The 24,988-nt window shown below is 37.6% G+C and overlaps 1 protein-coding gene across 1 annotated transcript in view; it reads left to right on the top strand.

The window, feature by feature from the left end:
* The first annotated feature begins 16,019 nt into the window (after positions 1-16,019).
* Positions 16,020-24,988, top strand: part of ncoa1 (nuclear receptor coactivator 1) — a 222,210-nt gene continuing 213,241 nt past the window's right edge. The window contains exon 1 of the mRNA XM_028797185.2: positions 16,020-16,321. The gene's annotated coding sequence lies outside the window, so the exon portion shown is untranslated. The remainder of the gene's footprint in view (positions 16,322-24,988) is intronic.

Below are 24,988 nucleotides of genomic sequence, written 5' to 3'. Positions count from 1 at the left end.
TACACTTTTGTAGGCGGCTTTTCCGTGACTCGAAGGCGTCCACGTAGGCCTGTTTCCGGGATGGCTGCAAGGGCTGCCTTGACATTTGCTTGGATGTCCTCGATCGAGTCAAAGCGTTTTTCCTTTCAGCGCTGATTTTAAGCGCAGAAACAAGAGAAGTCAGAAGGCGACACGTCCGGACTGTAGGGAGGCTGGGGGACCACCGGAACGTTCACCCGGGCCAGGTAGGCGCTCACGATGAAGGCGGTGTGGCTGGGCGCGTTATCGTGGTGAAGTCTCAGCTGTCCTTGATGTCCCTTCGCTTGCACGCGACGCGTCTTTTCAGCCTTTTCAGAACTTCCAAGTAGTAAGCAGCATTCACGGTCTGTCCTTGCGGGACAAACTCGTAGTGGATGATCCCCTTCACTCCGAAGAAGGCAATGAGCATGGTCTTCGTCTTCAACGCGTACCGTTGCTCTAACGAACTTTCCATTCCGCCGTGTAACGCACTACCGCACAGGGGTTCCCGTCAAGGCCGATCCTACCGCTCTGAAAGCTCGGAGCGGTAGGAGCTCTGTTGCGTTGTGAAGCCAACACCCACTGTCGCCGTCGCTGGCAAGTGGGGGTGCGCGGCGAGGTACGTTCGCGTCAGAACAAAATGAGGCTCATTACTTTTGAATCCTACCCTGTACTTTAACCTTTAAGGTTCTTTTTATATTGGTAGACAGGTTTAATGCCTAAATTATTAGCCTTGATTTACATGTTCTACCCCACATCACTCATATCTCTTCTTCTTCTTTCGGCTGCTCCTGTTAGGGGGTTGCCACAGCGGGTCACCTTCTTCCATATCTTTCTGTCCTCTGTATCTTGTTCTGTCACACCCTTCACCTCATGTCCTCTCTCACCACATCCACAAATCTTTGCTTAGGCCTTCCTCTTTTCCTCTTTCCTGGCAGCTCTATCTTTAACATCATTCTCCCAATATACCCAGCATCTCTCCTCTGCACATGTCCAAACCAACGCAATCTCACCTCTCTGACTTTTGTCTCCCAACCATCCAACTTGAGCTGACCCTCTAATGTACTCATTTCTAATCCTATCCATCCTCGTCACACCCAGTGCAAATCTTAGCATCTTTTAACTCTGCTACCTCCAGCTCTGTCTCCTGCTTTCTGGTCAGTGCCACCATCTCCAACCCATATACACGTTGCTGGTCATAAAATTAGAATATCATGACAAAGTTGATTTATTTCAGTAATTCCATTCAAAAAGTGAAACTTGTATATTAGATTCATTCATTACACACAGACTGATGTATTTTCAAATGTTTATTTCTTTTAATGTTGATGATTATAACTGACAACTAATGAAAGTCCCAAATTCAGTATCTCGGAAAATTAGAATATCATTAAGACCAATGCAAAAAAAGGATTTTTAGAAATGTTGGCCAACTGAAAGGTATTAACATGAAAAGTATGAGCATGTACAGCACTCAATATTTAGTTGGGACTCCTTTGGCCTGGATTACTGCAGCAATGCGGCGTGGCATGGAGTCGATCAGTCTGTGGCACTGCTCAGGTGTTATGAGAGCCCAGTGTGGCTCTGATAATGGCCTTCAGCTCTCTGAATTGTGGGTCCTGGCGTATTGCATCTTCCTCTTCACAATACCCCATTGATTTTCTATGGGGGTTAAGGTCAGGCGAGTTTGCTGGCCAATCAAGAACAGGGATACCATGGTCCTTAAACCAGGTACTGGTAGCTTTGGCACTGTGTGCAGGCGCCAGGTCCTGTTGGAAAATGAAATCTGCATCTCCATAAAGTTTGTCAGCAGCAGGAAGCATGAAGTGCTCTAAAACTTCCTGGTAGACGGCTGCGTTGACCTTGGACCTCAGAAAACACAATGGACCAACACCAGCATATGACATGGCACCCCAAACATCACTGACTGTGGAAACGTTTACACTGGACCTCACGCAACAATGGATTCTGTGCCTCTCCTCTCTTCTCCAGACACTGGGACCTTGATTTCCAAAGGAAATGCAAAATTTACTTTCATCAGAGAACATAACTTTGGACCATTCAGCAGCAATCCAGCCCTTTTTGTCTTTAGCCCAGGCGAGATGCTTCTGACGCTGTCTCTTGTTCAAGAGTGGCTTGACACAGGGAATGCGACAGCTGAAACCCATGTCTTGCATACGTCTGTGCGTGGTGGTTCTTGAAGCACTGACTCCAGCTGCAGTCCACTCTTTGTGAATCTCCCCCACATTTTTGAATGGGTTTTTGTTTCACAATCCTCTCCAGGGGTGCGGTTATCCCTATTGCTTGTACACTTTTTTCTACCACATCTTGTCCTTCCCTTCGCCTCTCTATTAATGTGCTTGGACACAGAGCTCTGTGAACAGCCAGCCTCTTTAGCAATGACCTTTTGTGTCTTGCCCTCCTTGTGCAAGGTGTCAATGGTCGTCTTTTGGACAACTGTCAAGTCAGCAGTCTTCCTCATGATTGTGTAGCCTACAGAAACTAGACTGAGAGACCATTTAAAGGCTTTTGCAGTGTTTTTGAGTTAATTAGCTGATTAGAGTGTGGCACCTGGTGTCTTCAACATTGAACCTTTTCACAATATTCTAATTTTCCAAGATACTGAATTTGGGACTTTCATTAGTTGTCAGTTATAATCATCAAAATTAAAAGAAATAAACATTTGAAATACATCAGTCTGTGTGTAATGAATGAATCTAATATGCAAGTTTCACTTTTTGAATGGAATTACTGAAATAAATCAACTTTGTCATGATATTCTAATTTTATGACCAGCACCTGTAGTAACATAGCTGGTCTCACTACCATTCTGTAGACCTTCCCTTTCACTCTTGCTAGCCTAGGCTGGTGATCTTAGCTTCAAAACAGAGCAACCCCTTTACAGGGACAAGGGATTGCTGCCAAAAGCCAGGTGCTACTCCTTTCTGGTTATTGTATCCTGGTGGCTACCTTTGAAAGGGTTACACAAATTAACAGAACCCAAGGGTACCCCTAAAACAACATAATCCAAATGGACAAAGTTAATTTCATTAACAATCATATTAATCATTGCTAAATGTCGGTAAACAACAGGACAATTTCAGCAAATTAATACCCAAACTCTGTTTCAACTATAACTTATGTTTATTTGAAGGAGAAACCAGGTGTAAATGTTAAATGAAAATATACAATCTGAATGATTCAAGTCATGATCACACAGCAAGCTTCATATCAGGTGGCTGAAACTTTGGTTGTTATAGTCTTTGTTTTCTTAACCTAAGTATGATATGCTTTGGAGTGGATGGGCAAAATGTCACCAGGATGTCTTCTCTCTAGCAGTCGTTTCTGTCTCTTGAAATACTTTCAAAATCCTTTGAATTCATATTGTTTTGCAGACTGCCTTCTGTAAGATGTTGCTTCAGTCAAAAATTTGGAACAGCTGACAAGCTCCCATTGTCTTGTTGACTTTCATTAAGTTACTTTTAGTTAAAAATGAAACATGTTAATCTTAAAGTCCCAAACCCACATTTCATATATTCACATATTCTTATAAGAATATATATTCTACATTTTCTAAATTTTAATAAGCAATAACATACTTTAACAATTTTATGTTTATTTTCCCAGAATTCCTGCCATTTTTTGTGTACATCCCAGAATTTTATTTAGTTCCAAATTCAACAATCTTTTAAAACTTCCTTATATATATTAATGTTAAAATGAGGTAATTTTTACCTGCTTGAGATTTCAGTTACAGAACATGTTGATTACTGAAATGTCAGCTTTCCTATTTGAGCTCTGAGCCCCCAATTGTATTTTGTAATGTTTAAATAAAAGTTACTTTTACAAAAAAAAAAGTTAAAAGCCATTATATAAAAATTCTAAAATCAAACCATACTGAAATAACAAAATAACCACACACAAATGAAATGTTACAACTCATATTTAGCATACTGTAAAAGCAGATATTTTTAAAGAATTGCAATTTTACTTTACTTTGAACTTTGGTGTATGTAGCTAGTTTTCTGGTGAGTTACTGAAATGCACTGAAAATACTGAAATACTGAAAATTTAGTCTTATCTTAGTTTCCTTACTTATATTTCTGCAACGTTTCTACCTTTTTTCCTCATAAAATCATATTTTTAGTGTCATCTGAAAAATATTCTTAGTTGATGAATCTTTTAATTCTCTTCCAAGTATGGGACGCCTCACGCCTGGACAAACTGGTGAGGAAGGCAGGCTTTATTGTAGGCACGGAGCTGGACAGTTTGACATCCGTGGCAGAGTGACGGGCACTGAGCAGGCTCCTGTCAATAATGGAGAATCCATTGCATCCACTAAACAGTATCATCTCCAGACAGAGGAGCAGCTTCAGCAACAGACTGCTGTCACTGTCCTGCTCCACTGACAGACCTGAGGAGATCGTTCCTCCCCCACACTATGCGACTCTTCAATACCACCCCGGGGGGGGTAAACGTTAACATTATTCAAAGTTATTGTCTGTCTGTATACCTGCATTGTTATCACTCTTTAATTTAATATTTCTTTATCAGTAAGCTACTGCTGGAGTATGTGAATTTCCCCTTGGGATTAATAAAGTATCTATCTATCTATCTATTATCTATCTATCTATCTATCTATCTATCTATCAATCTATCTATCTAATCTATCTATCTATCTTATTAATCATTAGGGCCAGCTCTAGCATTTTGACACTGTAAATGACCCAATCTATGACATAACAGTTTCAGAAATGTAGGCTTACTCCTGTTTTGCTAAGATAGATAGATAGATAGATAGATAGATAGATAGATAGATAGATAGATAGATAGATAGATAGATAGATAGATAGATAGATAGATAGATAGATAGATAGATAGATAGCCCAAAATTAATTGTCCAAAATGGAAGTTAACATTTTACAGAAGCTTAAGAAATATATATATATATATATATATATATAATATATTATATATTGTGATAGATTGAGGTCTCCGTGACCCCTTGAACCCTCAGACTAGACGTCAGACACCAGGTTAAAAGTCCAAATATAATATTTATTATTATAAATAAGTGCACAAAGCACCCTCCTCTCCACAGTACTCAATAACAAACCACAATAATCAATAATCAATCCTCCACACTCCCAGACACTTTGCCACCCTTCCTCCCAGCTCAGCTCAACATCTGGGATTTCCCATAGTCCTTTTATAGTCCTGATCCGGAAGTGTTTCGTCCTCTCTGTCCACGTGACTAGGAACACTTCCGGGTCATATAAAAACTCTTCTTCACCCCGGAGGCACGTCGTTTCTTCCTGTCATGTGATCTTGACGCACCTCCGGGTTATAGGGCACATAAGAGTCCGACAACTTCCCTACAGCGACTCCTGGAGGCCCCCATGGTATCCAGCAGGGCTGTGCATATAAACTACAGAGTCCATGATGCCCTGCTGGAATTCGGGGCACGTTCATGCTGTCGGGAGAGCTCCTCCTGGCGGCCTGGGGGTGAGGGCCGGAGTAGAAAGCCGGCAATCCTTCACAATATATATATGTGTGTGTGTGTGTGTGTGATAGACGGCCGGGGACCTAGCCTGGTCGGGCCATGGGACTGGAGCTTAGAAACTCAATCCAGGGGGCACCTGGACAGTTCCAGAGCCGTGGTCTGCAGCAGTTCCGCCACACCCAGAAGTGCTGCCAGAAGAGGAGTGGGATTACCATGCAGCACTTCCGCCACACCCAGAAGTGCTGCTGGAACTTGATCGAGGAGCACCTGGAGTACTTCCAGGTGCAGTATAAAAGAGGCTGCCTCACTCCACTCTGAGAGCCGGAGTTGGGAGGCAGAGGACAGAGCTTGCAGAAGAGGAGTGGGGGGCAGCAGGAAAGAGAGAGGGCTGAGAGAAAAGGAGCGAACATTATTGTGGGGTTTGTGCACTGTGTGCATTGTGCTACGCCAAGGAAAAATAAAACATGGTGTGTTTTCGGACATTGTGTCTTAGTGTCTGTCTGTAGCCGGGCTGGTCTTCTACAATATATAAATATATAATATTATAACAAACAACACCCCGCCTAAACATAAGAACATAAGAACTCCTGACTTGAACAAGAGAGCTGCTGCTGTAGGTGAGTGTAAGAAATGGTCAGATCTGCTCAATTATACTGCTGGTTTACATTTAAAGGCACAGATATTCAAACAGAGCAAGTCCAGCTTGTTGTGTCCACAAATCCAACATGCTGATTGAAGTTTGTTTGTTCTGATGTTCCCTTGATTAAGTCAACCGCATTCTGGGGTCAGAATGAGTCATTAATTAGAATGTTAGTACTGAGTGAATCATTTCCGTTCCTGAATTAAATAAACATTAATCAGGATGATGTAACTTATCTCCCTAGCAACATAGAGATATTCAGTCAGTATTCCATTGACTAGATAACTCATTTTAGTTTGAAGTTTAATGTTCACATTTTCAGCATTGCTCATACACTCATTTCCAGGATGCCTCCACTCTTTTCCAGGCCATTTTATTGTATAATATTGCCTATATAGCATTCTATGAATTACCTGGTAGTTTAAAAGGATTATGTACTGATACACAGACTCACACTTACTTCTGCATTTTCTGTGGATTACAGAGATATATTTGTTTTGATGAATTTCACATTTCTTGGTAAATGATGTCAAAGAAAACTAGCAGTTTATGGTAAATATTAGATAAATTAATGTATATTTTATTTACAAAATGTGCAAACACATAATATATAAACATAATAAATTGTATAACATACTAATAAAAGTGTTAATTGCTTACTAACTTTGTTTTACAAAGAGAATACTAGTTTTAAAATGCAATTAATGTGTATTAAGTTCTTTTCAATTATAAAAATACAGATTCTTGAAATTTAAAACTGTTCTTCTTGATTTCATCTTTTTGAACCTGGTAATAATTTTCTTCAAATTAATTGTTTTGGCTTGTTCACTAATTAGGTTGCTGAGAATTTTATGTATCATTTGGACACACACACATTACTCGACATTTTCCTATTTCTAAAAGTTCACTTATTTCAGATGTGGAAGACAGAAATTTCAAGGGAACGTTGTTGTGCCCACTAGTAATGGCGCCAGAGAGTACTGATATGACGCATGCTGATTAGAACACGCAAGTAAGAAGGTGCTCACTGTGTGGAGTTTGCATGTTCTCCTGGTGTCTCTGCTCTGGTTTCCTTCCATAGTCCAGAATCATTTAGGTGGATTGGCGATGCTAATGTGGTGTGTGTGTGTGTGTGTGTGTGTGTGTGTGTGTGTGTGTGTGTTCGTTCACCTTTCAATTTACTGACACCCTGATACTTGATAGGAATAGACTCAAGCTGCCCTAAAGATGGATGGATATGTATGTATATAGATAGATTAGTCATGTTAATAAAATTATAGTGTGAATATACAAACTTCCACAGTGTTAGTGGCCACAGAAAATGCCATAAAAACAACACATATGCAGCTAAGTCGGATATCACCTTGTGTCGTCCCCATTGCACACATGCACTAAAGATGATTGCCATCTGTTATCTGTGGCCACCTCTCCACCATTCCTTTTCCCATACATGAATCATCAGGGCTGCACCCCTATCAAACAGGCTGCCAGAAACGCTGGACACTCTAAACCTGTCTGGCACTCCTGTTTAATCATGAAAGCTGTGGAAAAAGACAGCATGCTTCTAGAAAGTTCCTTGTCAACCAAGTGGCACCGCATGTGGTAATACTGCACATACTTGACCCCTCTTAATGAATAAGTACTTCAGTCTGATGGCTGTTACAATAGTAATAAGTTTACAATGTTATAATAATGTAAGACATGCAGGCTGTCAGCCGTTGATAGATAACAGGATTAATGTGAGTTGGACAGCTGAATTAAGTGTTCGTAAGTCAGGGTGAGTATTGTTTTAAAAAAATGTTACCTCACAAATTTTGCCCCACTAGGCCACCGTCTAGCTCACCTAAATGATAGAGCCAGCCCTCGTAATAATAATAGTATTGTTCACTGGAACTGACTGGTTCTCTTGGAACATGCTATACATGAGTCCATTTCCATGAGTGAAACATTCCTGCATTAGATTAATTTCTGTTTTTCCTAGCAACTTAGCTTATGTTAATGGTCATAGAAAAACACAGTTTTACTGGAAAGTGTATTCTTTTGTATCAAAATGTGTAATCAGTAGGAATAATGTAAACTATATTATTATCATTAATAGATGTTTACTGTTTTCATTACTTAATGTCTTTCACTCACGTACATGGTTTCCTTTTGTCTTTTTCGTTAGTTGTAGTAGTCCCTCTTCGAAGTCCACAGATGTGAATGTATAAGAAAAGCAGTGCTTGAAGGGGAAATACATAAGTGCCAGTACCCTATGAGTTACACTGATGTATTAACGTGAAGAGTGAGTAGTAGGAGCAGTAGCTTTGAGCATTATGACACAATTTCTGTTGTTTCCCATTTAGAAATTCAAGTGTGATGATCTAAGTGTTATGGTTTTGCGCAATTTAAGATCAAAGAGCGGTGTGGGGGAAGAGGAAGTTGAAGGTTGGGGCCAGCCTAACTTGTAAATTTCAGCACTGAGACTGGAGGCTGGAGCTTGATGGAACAGAATGGATAACCAAGATGAGAGCTATTACATATCTAAGAGTCTCAGTAGTCAACAGTAAAAAACACTATGCTTGCTAACTGTTGAACTTTGCATCTTCCTTGAGCTTTGCCAAACTTTCCACCCTGTTGGTTAATGATGCTATTCACGTGGCCTTTCAATCGCTTCTGCTACTTTCTTTATTTGCCTAAGGCACAATCTCAGGGCAGTGAATGCAAGTTATTAGTATAATATAAATAAATATCAACAAATAATACAACATTTGTTTTTTTTTTTATAATGTCACCACATTTCAGTCAAATCTGTCAAAGCATTATTGAAATTTGGGACTATTTAGTTTATCTATTGTGGGAGGAGGGTTACCCCTAAATATTGATATACTGAAATGTCCTTTCTTAGTGGCTTCTTACTGCCCTAGATGTATCTAGAAGTGCAAGATCTTCCGTCTTTTACTTTGCTGATATTGTCTTCTTTGTGTGCATTTATTTATCTATTTTCAGATAATTCTGAGATTTTCTTGTACAATTTCTATGAAAACTTTTATAATGTCTTATTTAATGAGATTTCAGAAGCTAATAGAAAACTTTGCTGGGAGGCTTATTCTTTTTTGCAAATTGTTGCTTAACATTCTTAAAGCTTCTTTTATTTGTGATTTGGTTATTTTACTCCTTAGTTTTTTATTTAGATTTTCCTCACTTTAATTTAAATTTTCTTTAGAAATTCTTTTGGCTTTTCACATTTATTTCCTTAGTAACATTGTTATAAATATAGTGCAATTTTACTTTCCTTTATTTATTATTGTCTGCTTTCTTGAGCCTTTTAAATTTTGCTACTATTACTTGTTTGACAATTCATTTTTTGTTTTCATTGGGGTCTCATCCAGGGTTGGATACTACCTCATGTCAAGGCTGCCAAGAAAGTCTTCAGCCCTTTCTGATCTGTGTCGAATGAGTGTGACAATACATGTGTGGAAGAATGTTTCATTTCCCTTAGTCTTTTTCCATCCAGCCTTTCTTTTTTATATACAGTTCAGTACTATGTTTTTAACTTAGCAAATATGCTCTACCATGTCTCATTCCATCCATCCATCCATTTTCCAACCCGCTGAATCCGAACACAGGGTCACGGGGGTCTGCTGGAGCCAATCCCAGCCAACACAGGGCACAAGGCAGGAACCAATCCCAGGCAGGGTGCCAACCCACCGCAGATGTCTCATTCCTTAATTTCTAAACTTTACTTACTTTTTAATTATTTTTTTTCTGGGTTTTGAAAGGTTTAATTTCTTACATACATTTTATTTCTTTCCTTTTTCTGCTTGAAATAACATTTATTTTTATATTTTAATAGACCATCTCATTCAATAAAAATAACAACCCATTAAGTTAATCCACTGTTTATATTACTCAGTACATTTTCCTAATATTTCAGTTCTTTATCAGCTCCTAGTATTTATTCATACTTCATTAAATTTGAAAATTTAATCTTTGTAATAGCTTAAACCTATTATTTTTATTATTATAGTATATATTACTATACATACAGTATATTTAATTGCCCTTTAGCTCTAGATTCAAAATGGCCAATTTTTCTAGTATGATTACATCAAAACTCCATTTATCCATGTTCTAGTCATGCTTATCCATTTCAGGATTGTGGGGAATTAGTGACTTGGCAGCCTTGAGTGAAAAGTGGGAACCAACCTTAGACTGGGTGCAAGGCTACCATCTGTTATAATCTCTTAATTCTTAACTGTAGTTCTTAATAATATATCCTATCCCTTAATTTTGTATTTGTTATCAAATGTAATTCTTTTAGAATTGGGTCTGTTCTATTTGTAGTTTATAACATGTCTTATTTTTATTTATGCCACTTTTAGATTTTATTTACATGTCAGCTCATTTCTTTCAGGATTTTATAGATGATATAAAATACAGTATATATACTTACTGAGCTGGTTTTGTTTTTGCCTAGGGTGGGCCTTTCCCTTACTCATTCTTCTATTTATTTCTCTTGTTCCTGTTCAAAGATGCTGCTGGGTACAGATTTGCAATGCCTCTCCCTATCTCCTGCCAGTCCTCGAAGGAGAGCTAGACTGAACCGTATCTTTTTCATTATCATTATTGGTTTACTGGCTTTTAGTATTATTTGCATATGAACTCAGTAAGTTTATCTGAGTTCATTACAATTTTTTGCATTCAGTATTGTGTGCTTTTCTCCTGATCCTGATCTTCAATTCCACCCGGGGGGGGTAAACGTTAACATTATTCAAAGTTATTGTCTGTCTGTATACCTGCATTTTTATCATTCTTTAATTTAATATTTTCTTTATCAGCATGCTGCTGCTGGAGTATGTGAATTTCCCCTTGGGATTAATAAAGTATCTATCTATCTATCTATCTATCTATCTATCTATCTATCTATCTATCTATCTATCTATCTATCTATCTATCTATCTATCTATCTATCTATCTATCTATCTATCTATCTATCTATCTATCTATCTATCTGATCCAATTTAGATAGATGTGAGTTATTGCTTTTTCTCCTTTATTCACATAGTCTGAATCAGAAATTACAAAACAAACAGTCAAACAGTCTTAATCCAGTTTTCATGATTTTCCTCTTTACACTATGTATAATTTCACTACATATTATTGGTGATCATTGAATTGCACTTTATCTGAAAATGTAGCAACTGCTTGTGCTTGCATAGATTTTGTTTGAAAAGTTGGAACTGATTTTAACTTTCCTTAAAAAACCTGAACACATTTTTAACAGGACACTGTCAGTGAAACTCACTAATCTCTTCAAAACAACAGAAATGAAATCTTCTTCTTCTTCTTTCGGCTGCCCCGTTCTTCCATATCTTTCTGTCCTCTGCATCTTGCTCTGTTACACCCATCACCTGCATATCCTCTTTCACCACATCTATAAACCTTCGCTTAGGCCTTCCTCTTTTCCTCTTCCCTGGCAGCTCTATCCTTAGCATCCTTCTCCCAATATACCCAGCATCTCTCCTCTGCACATGTCCAAACTAACGCAATAGTCGCCTCTCTGACTTTGTCTCCCAACCGTCCAACTTGAGCTGACCCTCTAATGTACTTATTTCTAATCCTATCCATCCTCGTCACACCCAGTGCAAATCTTAGCATCTTTAACTCTGCTACCTCCAGCTCTGTCTTATGCTTTCTGGTCAGTGCCACCCTCTCCAACCCATATAACATATCTGGTTTCACTACCGTCCCGTAGACCTTCCCTTTCACTCTTGCTGATACCCGTCTGTCACAAATTACTCCTGACACTCTTCTCCACCCATTCCACGCTGCCTGCACTCTCTTTTTCACCTCTCTTCCACAATCCCCATTACTCTGTACTGTTGATACCAAGTATTTAAACTCATCCACCTTCGCCAGCTCTACTCCCTGCATCCTCACACATGTATTCTGTCTTGTTCCTACTGACCTTCATTCCTCTCCTCTCTAGAGCATATCTCCACCTCTCCAGGGTCTCCTCAACCTGCTCCCTACTATCATTACAGATCACAATGTCATCAGCAAACATCATAGTCCACGGGGACTCCTGTTTAATCTCGTCTGTCAACCTGTCCATCACCATTGCAAATAAGAAAGGGCTCAGAACCGATCCCTGATGTAATCTCACCTCCAACTTGAATGCATCTGTCACTCCTACTGCAGACCTCACTACTGTCACACTTCCCTAATACATATACTGTACAACTCTTACATACTTCTCAGCCACTCCCGGCTTCTTCATACAATACCACAGCTCTGTACTTGTCAAATTAGCTAAAGACTTCCAAGCAGACTGTTGGGGCGAAGGCTTTTAGATCCATTTTCTTTTCTTTTATGTGCTCTAACCTGGCCTTGTTTTCCCTTCCTCCTTCCTTCCTGCCTATCTATCTATCTATCTATCTATCTATCTATCTATCTATCTATCTATCTATCTATCTATCTATCTATCTATCTATCTATCTATCTATCTATCTATCTATCTATCTATCTATCTATCTGCAGTCTTTACATAATTACATGTAGTTTCCCACAGCATGAACAAATCCAGTTGAGGGAAAGGCAAAAGGCACCATACAAAGTTGGTGGAAAGTTAGACAAAAAGAACTGTATTTTACGATGTCTTACAAAGGCTCACATAGCACTGACTGTACCAGTTTAAATATTTTATTCTTTTCTTTAGATTTTATGGACATTTTCTATAATTAACTTATACTTACAAATTTATATTTATATAATTAAAAAATATTAAATTAAATATTATGTTAACAAATGTGTATGCAATTTGGCACTGCAGGAAAAATCTGAATACTATTGCAAAATACTCTATACTGTATATACTTATTGTACAGTTGAGGTTTATGGAATAGCCAAGTCAAAGAGTCACTCTTATCTTTACAGAAATGCTGTGGGAGGACTTGAAGTGAGCACTACATGCAAGAAAGACCTCAAACATCACTCAGCTGAAGGAGTTTTATAAAGAGGAGTGAGCAAAAATGGTTCCAAGATGATAAAAAAGACTTAAAGACAATTACAGTAAAACACCTACTGTCAAAGGGGGCAACATTAACTTTTGAAGGAAAGAGTGTACTTGTTTTTCCACAGCTAATAATTGGATTTCTGACTTTTTTGTTAAAAAATGATTGCAGGCAACATCATTAAATGTTACTTGATAAATGAAACAGCTTTTATCTATCAATATTGCTAAAATGAATATCAAATATCCATTAATACAAATATACTGAAGAACACACACCTTTACATGCAGTGTAGTTTTTCACTACTGCATGCTGTATATCACTTGTTCTTACAGGCACAACATTTTAATGACTTAGTTACAGACAACTTACACAATCAAATTTTCTTCAAAAGGAGGCAACATGTAAAGCCACACACAAGTTGAGGAAGAGTAATAGACAAAATACAAATTAAGTAAATAAATAAAACTCCACAGCAGAATTGAGCTTGACCAAACAGGATTTAATTCCTTTTAATCAGGAAGGGTGTCTTTTCCATCTAACTACAACAAAACATTCAAAATACACTACTGCCTGACATCCAGTTTTGTCAGCTCCGCTCTAGATATAATTTTTATATGCCTGTAGGCTTTCACCCCATTCCTAAACAGGAATATTGTGTTCAGCTTATTTGCAATAGCCCATTGGGCCATATGATGAAAGGCATTTCAAGGCATGTGACTTAAGTCAGGCGTCACTTTGAAAGTCCTGGTGCATAGATGCATTTCTGCCCTATGGTGGATTAAGCATTTATTGAAACTTTAACCACACAGAGCATTTAAAGTAAGCAGGAATTTAAAAAATGTATTTCCCTTCTGTTCTTTTACCATACATAAAAACATACATGTATAGGTTACAATTCATAGTTGTGGAAGCTATAGCCTATCCCAGAAACACTGACTATAAAGTGGTAAACAAGGGCACCAGTCTATCACATGGCCCAATGATGCATACTTACTCACTGCCAATTTAGAAATGCAGTTTAAACTAAAATGCACATCTTTGAGGATGTAGGAGGAAAGCCAGAGTACCTGGAAGAAAATCTATATTGACACAAAAAAACGTACAAATGAATAGGCCAAATGGACATTGACTGCATATAGGATTCAAATCCAAAACGTTGGATCCATGAGACAGAGGTGCTAATTAAACCACTGCGCAGTCCTGCAGCATAATGAGGCATTTTAATTTTCAGCTTTCCATCATGATGTCCATTAACATTGAGGCAATGTTTTCACCCCAATATTCTGAATGCCTCATTAACGTGTCACATAATGTCATGTACATTTTGTCACCTAATATTCAAGTGCAACATGTATAGTTTTTTATTCTGTTACAGCCATATTGGTGAAGGGACTGAGGTTCTCATTAGCACATTTCCCTAACCCAGTGGAAGAAAATCAACTCTAGAGCACCAGTTGTAAAAGAGCAGATTACTGCTCTTTTACCATTAGCAGATTACTGCTCTTTAGTCCCATGCACATTTACTTCTGTAACTGCTCTTCTTTTGCTTAACATATACTGACTTTTCAAAATTATGACCTCTCTTGGACCTTAATCATGTCTTCTTGATAGTCTAATTTGTATAAAACACAAAAAATTTTCTTGAATTGGATGAGCATCTTTTAAACATAGTATACTTTTTTTCCCACAAACAGCACATCTACACTCCATATCTAGACATTTTTCCAATGTGTGCAAGAATAGTAAAGAAAATGTAACCTGTACATTATTTATATTAAATGTAAATGATACATATTTGCCTTCTTAATTAAAATGGTGGATACAGCATCAATTATTGTGTTGCAAATTATTCCAGTTGTTGCATCATTCCTTACACTTGTTCTAGGTTCTCATTAATCTAAATACACTTGAAACTTTATTTTGTGCAAAAAGGTGAGTACTGCCCAAAGCAAAAAACTGACCTGAAAAGCTCTCTTAAAAAGTGCCCACATTAGTCAATGAAAGCCATATTAAAACTACAGTTAAGATGCTTACATAATAACTTCGGCTTAAACCGCATTAAACAGTTACCATTTTGTCAATACAGCCCTGTACAGCCTATAATATTTAAAAAGGGGTTCCAGGATTTTTAAAGGAAAAAGTAAAGGAATGGCCTTTGCTTAGTTCTTCTATTTTCTGGTATAAGTGGAAAAAACAGTATAGTGCACTGTATATGAGAAATACAAATTAATTGTGCAAGTTACACATGTTCTAAACTCTACAGCATTTCTCGCTGCCGTTCATTGTATAAAACACGTTCAGCACCTACAACTACATTATACTGGGCAACATTCATAATGAATTGGTAAAATAATTCAAAAAAAGCTCTATAACTGTTCTTTCACTTTCCAACACACAAAACTAGTTATGAGCATATTAAAAAGTGGAATAAAACAGATACTGCGTAGATAAAAATAAATAAGACTAAACACTATTTACATTTTAGTTGCCAAAGAACGTGTTTAATTACACTGCATTTACATATATAATAATAATCATAATTCTTTGCATTTATATAGCACTTTTCTCACTACTCAAAGCGCTCAATATACGTAATATTTTTTTTTGTAGCTTATCATACGCAAACTCAGTGTAGTGTAAAATTGTAACTGTAAGGAAAAAGTATACTTCCTGTAATAATTATGTTTTAAAAAAATGGGAACTGCCACAGTTCAGGGCCACACGATCTGAAAAATTAAAGCAAACATTCGAGTAGGCAAGCAGATCTCAATGCACGCCTCTCACATCAAAAATGTAGGTCGTACTCGGGAGCCGGAAATGCCAACTTTGGACTTAGAGCGCGCGTGCGTGGACGCGTCTGCGTGCGCGTCCCCGCGTTGTTTGTGTTTGTTGTTTGTGCGGAGGATGAAAATGGCGGACGAACGAAAATCATTGTAGAAGTATTTTTGAAAATATTAGCTTTGTTTTGCATTAATAATTTTCTGGGTAGACTTTTCTTTAGTGCGTGAGGAGTGTTAGAACGAACACGCCTCTTGACAGCGAAGCATATGTTGCAAGCGGATTGTCATTTTTCTTATACATGCTTGTGGAGCGACACTCGGGAGACGAACTGTCATCTCTACAGAAGTGAAGTTGTATTGGTAACACCTCCGACAAAAGCCTGGCTCTGACGGAGGGCATATGGTGAGTGAATTTTCATGTGCATTATGCAGCGAAAAACTGTCACTTACTGATCGGATGAAAATGCGCAAATGACTGCGGAGAAATCGTAGGGGGGGGGGGGAATCTCTTAAGATCTGGTGGTAATCAGAAAGCCTAAACTGCTGTGTGGAACTGCTGGATTTGCTGTTAGTTTTCAATTTAGCATGCACTGCAGTCGCATCAATTCTGTTTTCAAGCGGCAGGTGTTTTGAACTTGTTTCTTAAATGTTTTTCCCCCCGCAAGAAGAACCCGCAAAGCATCAAAGGCTTTCTAAGACACATTGTATTGCTTGTCAGACATTTCAACATGGCACGATGCTGCAAGTTAAGCAAGTAGACATCATTCACGGCAGAAAACCGTATGGCGATAAAATTTCTGCAGCTACGTACAAGAGATGAACACGTGTGGGGCTGAGCAGAAGGGCGAGTGAGGCATCTCTGTGCGTGCTTTGGAAACTGAAAGGGAGAAATGTACTTGAAGCACGTTTGCGACTAGACTTGGTCCCAATATGCTTGTTATGTTCGCAGTTTCGATTGCAACTTGTTTGTTTCACCTGTTTTATTGAAACAGTGACTGTGCAGGAAGCGTTAAGGCTGCTGCACATCACCATTCATTTGTAACTTTCACAATTCGTATTTATATACGAATGTCACTTTTCAGCGAGAGGCGTTACGATTTTGTAATTTCCTTTTCATTAAAACGAACTGAAATGAATTTGACGTGATCCGGAAATTCGACTATTATTAATTCACCGCTGGGAATTTTATTCCAGTACATTCCAGGCATTTTAGTAAGGCTTGTCGTTACGTCAACCTGTTTCGTATAGGCTTGAAATTGTATTCATATGCAGTACACTAAATAAGGATGCATTTCGGAGCTTGTTTCGAAGTATTGCCTTTTCTCACTCCATCGGTGCTCAAATTTTGGTGGAAAGTAATCACCATGTGACAAAAAATGCTAGGCTTCAAAATACATGAAGTTTCTCTTAGGCTGCGTAAAGTAAACTCGGAACGAAAAGCAAAACGCTTACAAAATATTGACGCAGTGAGCCCCGGGTGAAAACGCTCAGTCAGCTCAAACATTCAGGGGGGAAAAAAAAGCATGCACTCTTCGCAGCTTTTAGAGAGGGCGTAACTTCACTTGATTTGCAGCGAAGCAACCCGACTGGCTTCCAGATCTGAGGCCAGCCAGCCTGCCTGCAGCGCGCGATCAGATGACAAAGCAACGACGTGGGGCGTGGCTACGAAGGGGTGGAGTGGCTGTGGGTAGGTGGAGATGACGAGTGCGCGCTTGTGATTGACGTGCAGTCTAGCGCCATGCAAACTGTAGTAACTTATCCGACGGGTTACGTAAGCATGAGTCCAGTGTCTGCAGCGAAGGATTTCCAGTAGGAAAGTGGGCGTTGCCCGAGGACCGAGATTGAGGATCGCGATGGTGAAGTGCACTTTGAATTGGAGGTGCTCGTACATGTGACCCCGTGGGCATTCCCCTGCGTTCGTTTACTGGACGGGGAGGGCCATATAACGTGTTCTAATTTATTTTTATTATGAATGAAAAATAATTGATGCAGTAGGTCGTGTGAATCTGGCGGGTTAAAGAGTAATCACTTACGCGTGGAAATGTTGCCTTTAGTCACTGGTTGCAGACATTTTCTGATGATTCTGCACTGATGTAGTGTTTTGGCAAAGGGAATGAGACTGAGTATAGGACTCAGGTGGAGGACTTTGTTTCTTGGTTCAAAAAGAAATATTTGAAACTTAACATCAGCAAAACCAACTGGTTATTGACTTTCGCCATACCAAAGAGCTTTTATGCCCGGTCACTCAGGGAGTGAATATCAAGGTGGTGCATTGCCATGAGTGCTCGGTGGTCTGTGTCAGTGACAGGTTGGACTGGTTTTGTAACAAAGAGGAACTATATAAGTAAAGACAGAGCAGGTTCTTTTACCATTGGAGAGTGCACCCCTTTTAAGGGTAGCGACATCCTGTACATATTCTGCAACGCTGTGATTGCGGTTTTCTGTGCTGGATTGCTAAAATATAAAGTGCAATATAAATAAAATTTATTATTATTATTATTATTATTATGGTATTGCGCCGGTGACGTCACTTCAAAAGAGGCCCACCGAATCAAGAAGCTAATAAAAAAGTCAGGCTCACTTATGGAACACACTTTCAACCCCTTGGAGGTAGTATTGAAGGGCAGAATGAAAACAAAACTGAAAGCTATTACGAACAATACTGCACATTTTCTTAGTGACACAGTACCACTGAGTACTTTCAGACAATGAATTACTTGACAGAGGCACGTCAAAAACCCATCTGGGGCTCCTTTATACCAACGCCAGTACGGTTGTAAAAAATGGAAGATTATACATGCCAAATTTCAATGCAAATCAACGTGTTAATCAGACTGCAATGCATATGGACATTTACTTAATTCTGGCACTGTGCTATAGTGCAGTAATTAAAAACTTCAACTTAATGATCAATTGCTTTTCAGTACAGCCACAATTTTCGTGTTAGTTTAAAATACAATACAAAGGCATTTTGTTTATTAATTCATGTCCATAGATTGTGCCATAACTAAAAGCAAACATATTGCGTTTTGCTTAGGGCTGCCCCTAGCTTATTGAATTTCAATTCATGACCACAAGTTAATCATCCATCCATCCATTATCCAACCCGCTATATCCTAACACAGGGTCACGGGGGTCTGCTGGAGCCAATCCCAGCCAACACAGGGCACAAGGCAGGAACAAATCCCGGGCAGAGTGCCAACCCACCGCAGACAAGTTAATCATTCTAAAAGTAAATGTAATCTAATGATCAGTCAGTGGCAAGGGGTGTAAACAGTTGTGGTGACGGGCATTTTACTTCTAAATGTTTCTGTGTTTGGGTGATAAGCGTAAGTTTTGTCAATGTGGAGTGATTATCCAGAATGGTGAGAAGTATGTTTTAAGTCTTGCTGAAATACTGATATGTTGTCTAAATAATGTGTTATGCTTGTTTTATTTCATATTGATCCATTCTTCATCTGATTGTCCTGACCAGTATGTCAAGTAGTTTAGCAATAGCCAGTACTGTAAATTCTCTTTTGTAGGTATTTACAAACCATACTTGGGGGAATATTGGTGTACAGGCACCCTGGTTTTTCATCTACATAATTGTATGCTGCAGCTGTTCGGGATATTAGCTGTTGAATGTGTTCTAAGGATGCTATCATAGCAGTCCGAATTTCTTTTCCTGTTGCTGCTTCTTTTACACTGGCCCTTTCCAGCAACTAGTCAACACAGAAGAGAATGATTCTATCATTTACATAGCCAACTTCCACCTATCAATGAGATTGCAGATTGCTAGCCTTATCAATTCCTCATTAGTTGTTTTTAGTGCTGGACAAACACAGTTGTGATTGGAACACTTCTTACTCCAACTGTTGATGCCCCTTGCCCCATCTTTTGATGGTGATTGATCATGTAATTACATTCAGGTTTGGCATGATTAATGCATGCTCTTGAATCAAAGTGCAATACACTAAAAGCAACCACTAAGAAAAATGCAGAATGTTTAGTTTGCTTTTAGCTAATGGCTGCATTCTACAGACTTTAATTAAAATGCAATACACTTTTGTGTTGCATTTTAAACTAACCTGAAAATCTCATGGTGTAGTGAAAAGCAACCAACATTTGGCTGATGTTTTTAATCAGAACAATTCATTTTTATCCCAGGAACAAAAAAAAGGTATCTATCTAATGATGCTGTTTACTAAACTTTTAAATAAAATTTAGAAATAAGCACTCCTATAATGGTGCAGTTCCTTGTTCCAGTACATTTTTCAGTCAGAACATGTATCATGGTTAGCTTAATTTTGTTGTTTTTTGAGTGTGATTTTTTTTTTTTTGTTTTTCCCTCAATCCACTGTTAGCACAGTGTGACTCGAGTCGTGTTTCTCTGACTGAGTGAGATAAAGTGATACAGTTTAATTTTCAGCACTCATAAACATCAACCTGCCTTTCAATTATTGAGCTTATTTTATAAGTTGTAGAAACTAGACTAGTTACTTGTATATGAATTATGGGCTGAAATAAATTGAACAATTCTATGTACTTTGCTTTAATGTAACAAAAGAATTCTACCTACATTGCCGAAATATTACAAGAAAGGTGAATACTGTATATATCAATCCATCCTAGGCTCTTTTCCAAACTACCTACACTGGTGTATCATCCAGAGCTTGTTGCTTCCTTGTTTAAAATGCTGTTAGTATAGTCTTTATGTCAAAGCCACCATATAAAGTGGGTTAAGAAAAGGATAGATGTATAGAAACTGTGAGTTTGAGTTTGTCTGGAGTTTTAACACAGTCATTAAAAAGATAGGTACCATATACACTGTTGAGAGAAAAAAAAAACCTCACAAATGAGCTAAATGTGAATTGTCCTAACGTGATCTTGATAAAACCGTGATCACAGAAGTAACAAGTGTGAACGTTAATATTTTGGGTAATGCCTAATTCACAGCGCTGTTTTATTTTAAATGCAGAGATAGGCAAACAAATGACATGATTAGGCAAGAGTTTTACACCACTAGCACAGGTTTGCTTGTCTAGCTGACTGCAGTGAAAACCTTTGGCCTATGTGTACCAGCTTTGTCCTGCAGCCCCAGCCCCTGAATGCACAAACGAAAAGGCCATATGACATTGTATAAATGATGTCTATATTTTAAGCATTTTATCAAATTTTAGTCCAGAATCAGAGTGAATAGATTTTTTTCCATTTTAGAAGGGCAGTATAGGTGTGTACAGGAGTGTGTCCTTTTATGGACTGGTTTCCCTTCCCAAGCTGGTCTTTGCCCTGTTCTGATACTGCTGGGGTAAGTCTCCATCTCCCAACATTCATAAATTAGAAAAGTTGGATTTTACATTGGATGGACAATGGTAAGAAAAAAAAACATGCTATTAAATGTGAAGCTGTCGGGCCACCCAGAAATGTATTTAAATTATTGGTTCTGGTTCTTGGCTTCTGTTTTGTTAATTTAATTTTAATATTTGTTTTTTGTGAAGAAGAAAAGTCTGAATTAGTAAGTGTAAACTTACGTGTTACAAATTTAGCTATTTTTAAGAAAAATAGCGATGGTTTTATGTTTTGTTAAGTTTTCAGTACTGATTTAGGTGTGTATTTGGAAAATGTTCAAGGAGCTGTCCTATGTTCTGACATTTGAATTGGGTTGTCTATCAAAGAGAAAATTTTATGTCAAGCTATGAGCAGAGGAGTATGGGCAGAATGTGATAGTGACTTAAATAGGAATGAAATGTGCAGAGTTTCACTCAGGGATAGGCAAATGTGCAACATTAGAAGTCTGATTCCTTCTTTTTCAGTGTTAAAATGAATGAATTGCTATTCTGGAAATAGTGTTTCAATGTCTATATCCCGCTGTAACTGATTTTTCAATTTGAAAACATTTGAGATCCATATTTGATTTTTGGGTATTACTTTTTTAGAGATAATGGGTTATACTGGTTGCATCTTTTCATGCCCTGTCCTGTGTAGTGGCGAGAACCCACTTTTTCCATTTTCAGTTTTAAGAGGAACATTGGTTCAGGTAATTGTACAGTTATTTGTATTGTTTCATATTCAGTTATTCTGCTTCCCATGCTCATGTCTAGTGATGTGAATGTGCAGACTAAGATGGCTTGCTATTGGATGCTAAATGCAAAGAATTGCTGGTATCATAGATATACCATTATAAAACCAGAATGAGGTCATGTGTTGTGTATTTAATTTCATATGGTAACTGTGTAGAACGTTTTTTTATGATGATCTTTGATATTAAAATCTGATAGGTATGCTTGCTGACTTCATGCAACATTTTTAATCTGTTTTCCTGTTTGTTTTTGAGATTTTAGTGTACATTTTGGTTAATATATTTCATGTCACATTGTAATTTTGTTTGCTTTGTAAAGCTCATTGTGTCCTTGTGATTGTGCATGAAATTCACTAGTCATGCAGGAGACGTTTCACAGATTTGAAGAACTATGTTAGAGCCCTGAGTAAGCATTTTACAGAGAATTTTGCACTCATTAAAAAGTATCTCTGCAATGAGTTGTGCTTTGTGATTCAGACAGACAACCTTTAAATGCAGTGCTCTTTACAATTTAAAGTAAATTGATAAAATGAGAGAAATTGATAGTAAGTGATTTAATGGAAAGGCCTAATTACAGACAAAGACTTGCAAGCCTTTGTATTGATTGAAATTATATTTAAATTTTAAAAGATAACCACATCTACTAATGAAAAATGATTTTACTCTGTACTTTTAATAGTATACACCACCATAAGTAACAGGTACATAGTAAACAACAATTTGGGAGAACAAGATTTATAACGATACAATTTAAAATCAAAAAAATATTGGCAAAAAATTGTTAAAATGTGGAAATTACATGCAGGTATACCGGAATCAATAAAATGCAGTCAATTAAAAATACATGATAGAAGGTTGCTAGAAAGAACCAAACTTTCTATTTAGTCTGGAAAATAATGATATAAGGGAATAGCATATTTAAATTTAAGAGAGATGTATGATCTGAATATTAGGAACAGATAACCTAATGGTTATGTTTAGAAAGAGAGTTCTATGGAACAGGATCCACACATGTACATTAGTGTTTTCCAAGAATCAAGCAGTTGCAGCTATGGATATTTGAAGATTTCTGCCATGTTGACTGATGGGATCGAATCAGAAGATCTAAAAATCAATTATCTGTTGTTAATATTTGCTTTAAATTCTAAAAAAATGAAAAATGATTGCACATAGTGTTGAGTATAAGATATTGCAACAAGAAGAGTAGTTTGAGAAGCACCGGGTATGCTTTTTGGCTACAAATTGACATGCCTCATTTTCCTATTTAATACTGATGGGGATCCATTCCTGTTAATAAACAAACATACACTGTACATAAGTAACTGAATGGTTTTGCTGCCATTGGACAGCTAAAGTGGTTGCATTTGTTAAAAACTATTATTGAATTGTACTCTTGCCAGCAGAAGTGATAGATTGTTGGAATATTTCACTTAAAGTTTTTAGGTTAGTTATAGAGGTTTGAAGTCAATTATGTGTTGGAGAATTAAGCTTGCGGAGAGGTAGTGTGGTTGTTTCTTTAGACCAAAATTTAAGCTTTTGTCACTTTTGCTACTGTAAAGTTACTGAAAAGAGATTTATAGTAACCCAGCTAATATGTTTTTAATGTATTATGTGAGCAGTTAGGATGGCACTTTTCAATTATTTTGTACTACTACTACTAGTATTATTGAGTTGTGAATAATACTACTAGTATTAATAATAATAATACTACTAGTATTATTGAATTGTATTATTGTGAATTTCCCCTTGGGATTAATAAAGTATCTATCTATCTATCTATCTATCTATCTATCTATCTATCTATCTATCTATCTATCTATCTATCTATCTATCTATCTATCTATCTATCTATCTATCTATCTACTACTACTAGGGGTAAGTAGTGTTTTGATATAGCTGTACACAAATCTTAATTTTTTCCTAAGTGGCACTTCATTTGTGGTCAAGTATTACTCTCCATCAGTCCTTTCACGTTCACAAAGAAAGCCATCAGTTCATTCTTATATTTGCATACATTGTTGGGTCTGTCGAAGCACTGCAAGTGAGCCACATGTATGTTTTGCTACACGCAGCTCACTTCATATACAATGTGCCACCTTGTGTATTCTCCTTTTCCCAAGTGATGATGTTGATGATGATTGATGTTGGTGGTGCACTTTGTATTCCAAGTGTGCGAAAACACTGCAGTGCAATTTTGAGTGTGTTTATATACTTTTTTTAGATAAATGAAATAACTGGAGCACCGATAGTTTTCAGATTATTGTATTTTTCTTATAACGTATTGAAAAATTTAAAGTGATTTATAAGTGATAATTGTCTGGAAGAGACTGAGGCAGTAATTTGCATTTGGGTAGTGATATACAATATGTGTGAGTATGTTTAAGTGATTTAGTACATACACATTTCAGTATAGCTCTGTTCAAATCGTGTATTTTTTTAATAAAGGGTATCCCATTCTTAATCACATACCACGTTTTGTTGATCCTTCTTTTTTCACAAAGAATACCAACTGTTCATTCTTCACCTCCTTTTACCATCTCCACAGTTGTACTGCCATATTCTAGCTTGTTTCAGAAGGAAACAGAAAGCCTATTCCCTACCACACCACTGCCAGATGTGTGTCACTTTTGCGGCAAGTAATGATTATAGCTTCCTGATATGCTAAACTACAGCAAAAATGATAAACAAAACTTTCTTCTGGTTGACAGATTTCTACCGTTGTCTCCTTTCTACCTGTTTATCATACAACACTCCTATTACCTCTGTTAAGTATAGAATAAAACTTAGTTGGATTCAAAACTGTTATTATGTTTAGCTTCAAACAGGTAAGATAAGATGAAGGGATAAATTAGCATGATCCAAGGCAGAGAAAGATTCATTTAGGTTTCTTGAACTGAAGTAAAGGTTATATTTCGTTTTTGTTTAGTTATCGGAAATTAGCAGCCATCCATCCACAGATGTCCATGAGTCCAGCTGTGATTTTATTCATAACTGATTTTCAGGAATGAT

The sequence above is a fragment of the Erpetoichthys calabaricus genome, chromosome 3, assembly GCF_900747795.2.
Source record: "Erpetoichthys calabaricus chromosome 3, fErpCal1.3, whole genome shotgun sequence".
Taxonomy (NCBI): domain Eukaryota; kingdom Metazoa; phylum Chordata; class Cladistia; order Polypteriformes; family Polypteridae; genus Erpetoichthys; species Erpetoichthys calabaricus.
This window is presented reverse-complemented; position numbering and strand designations above follow the sequence as displayed.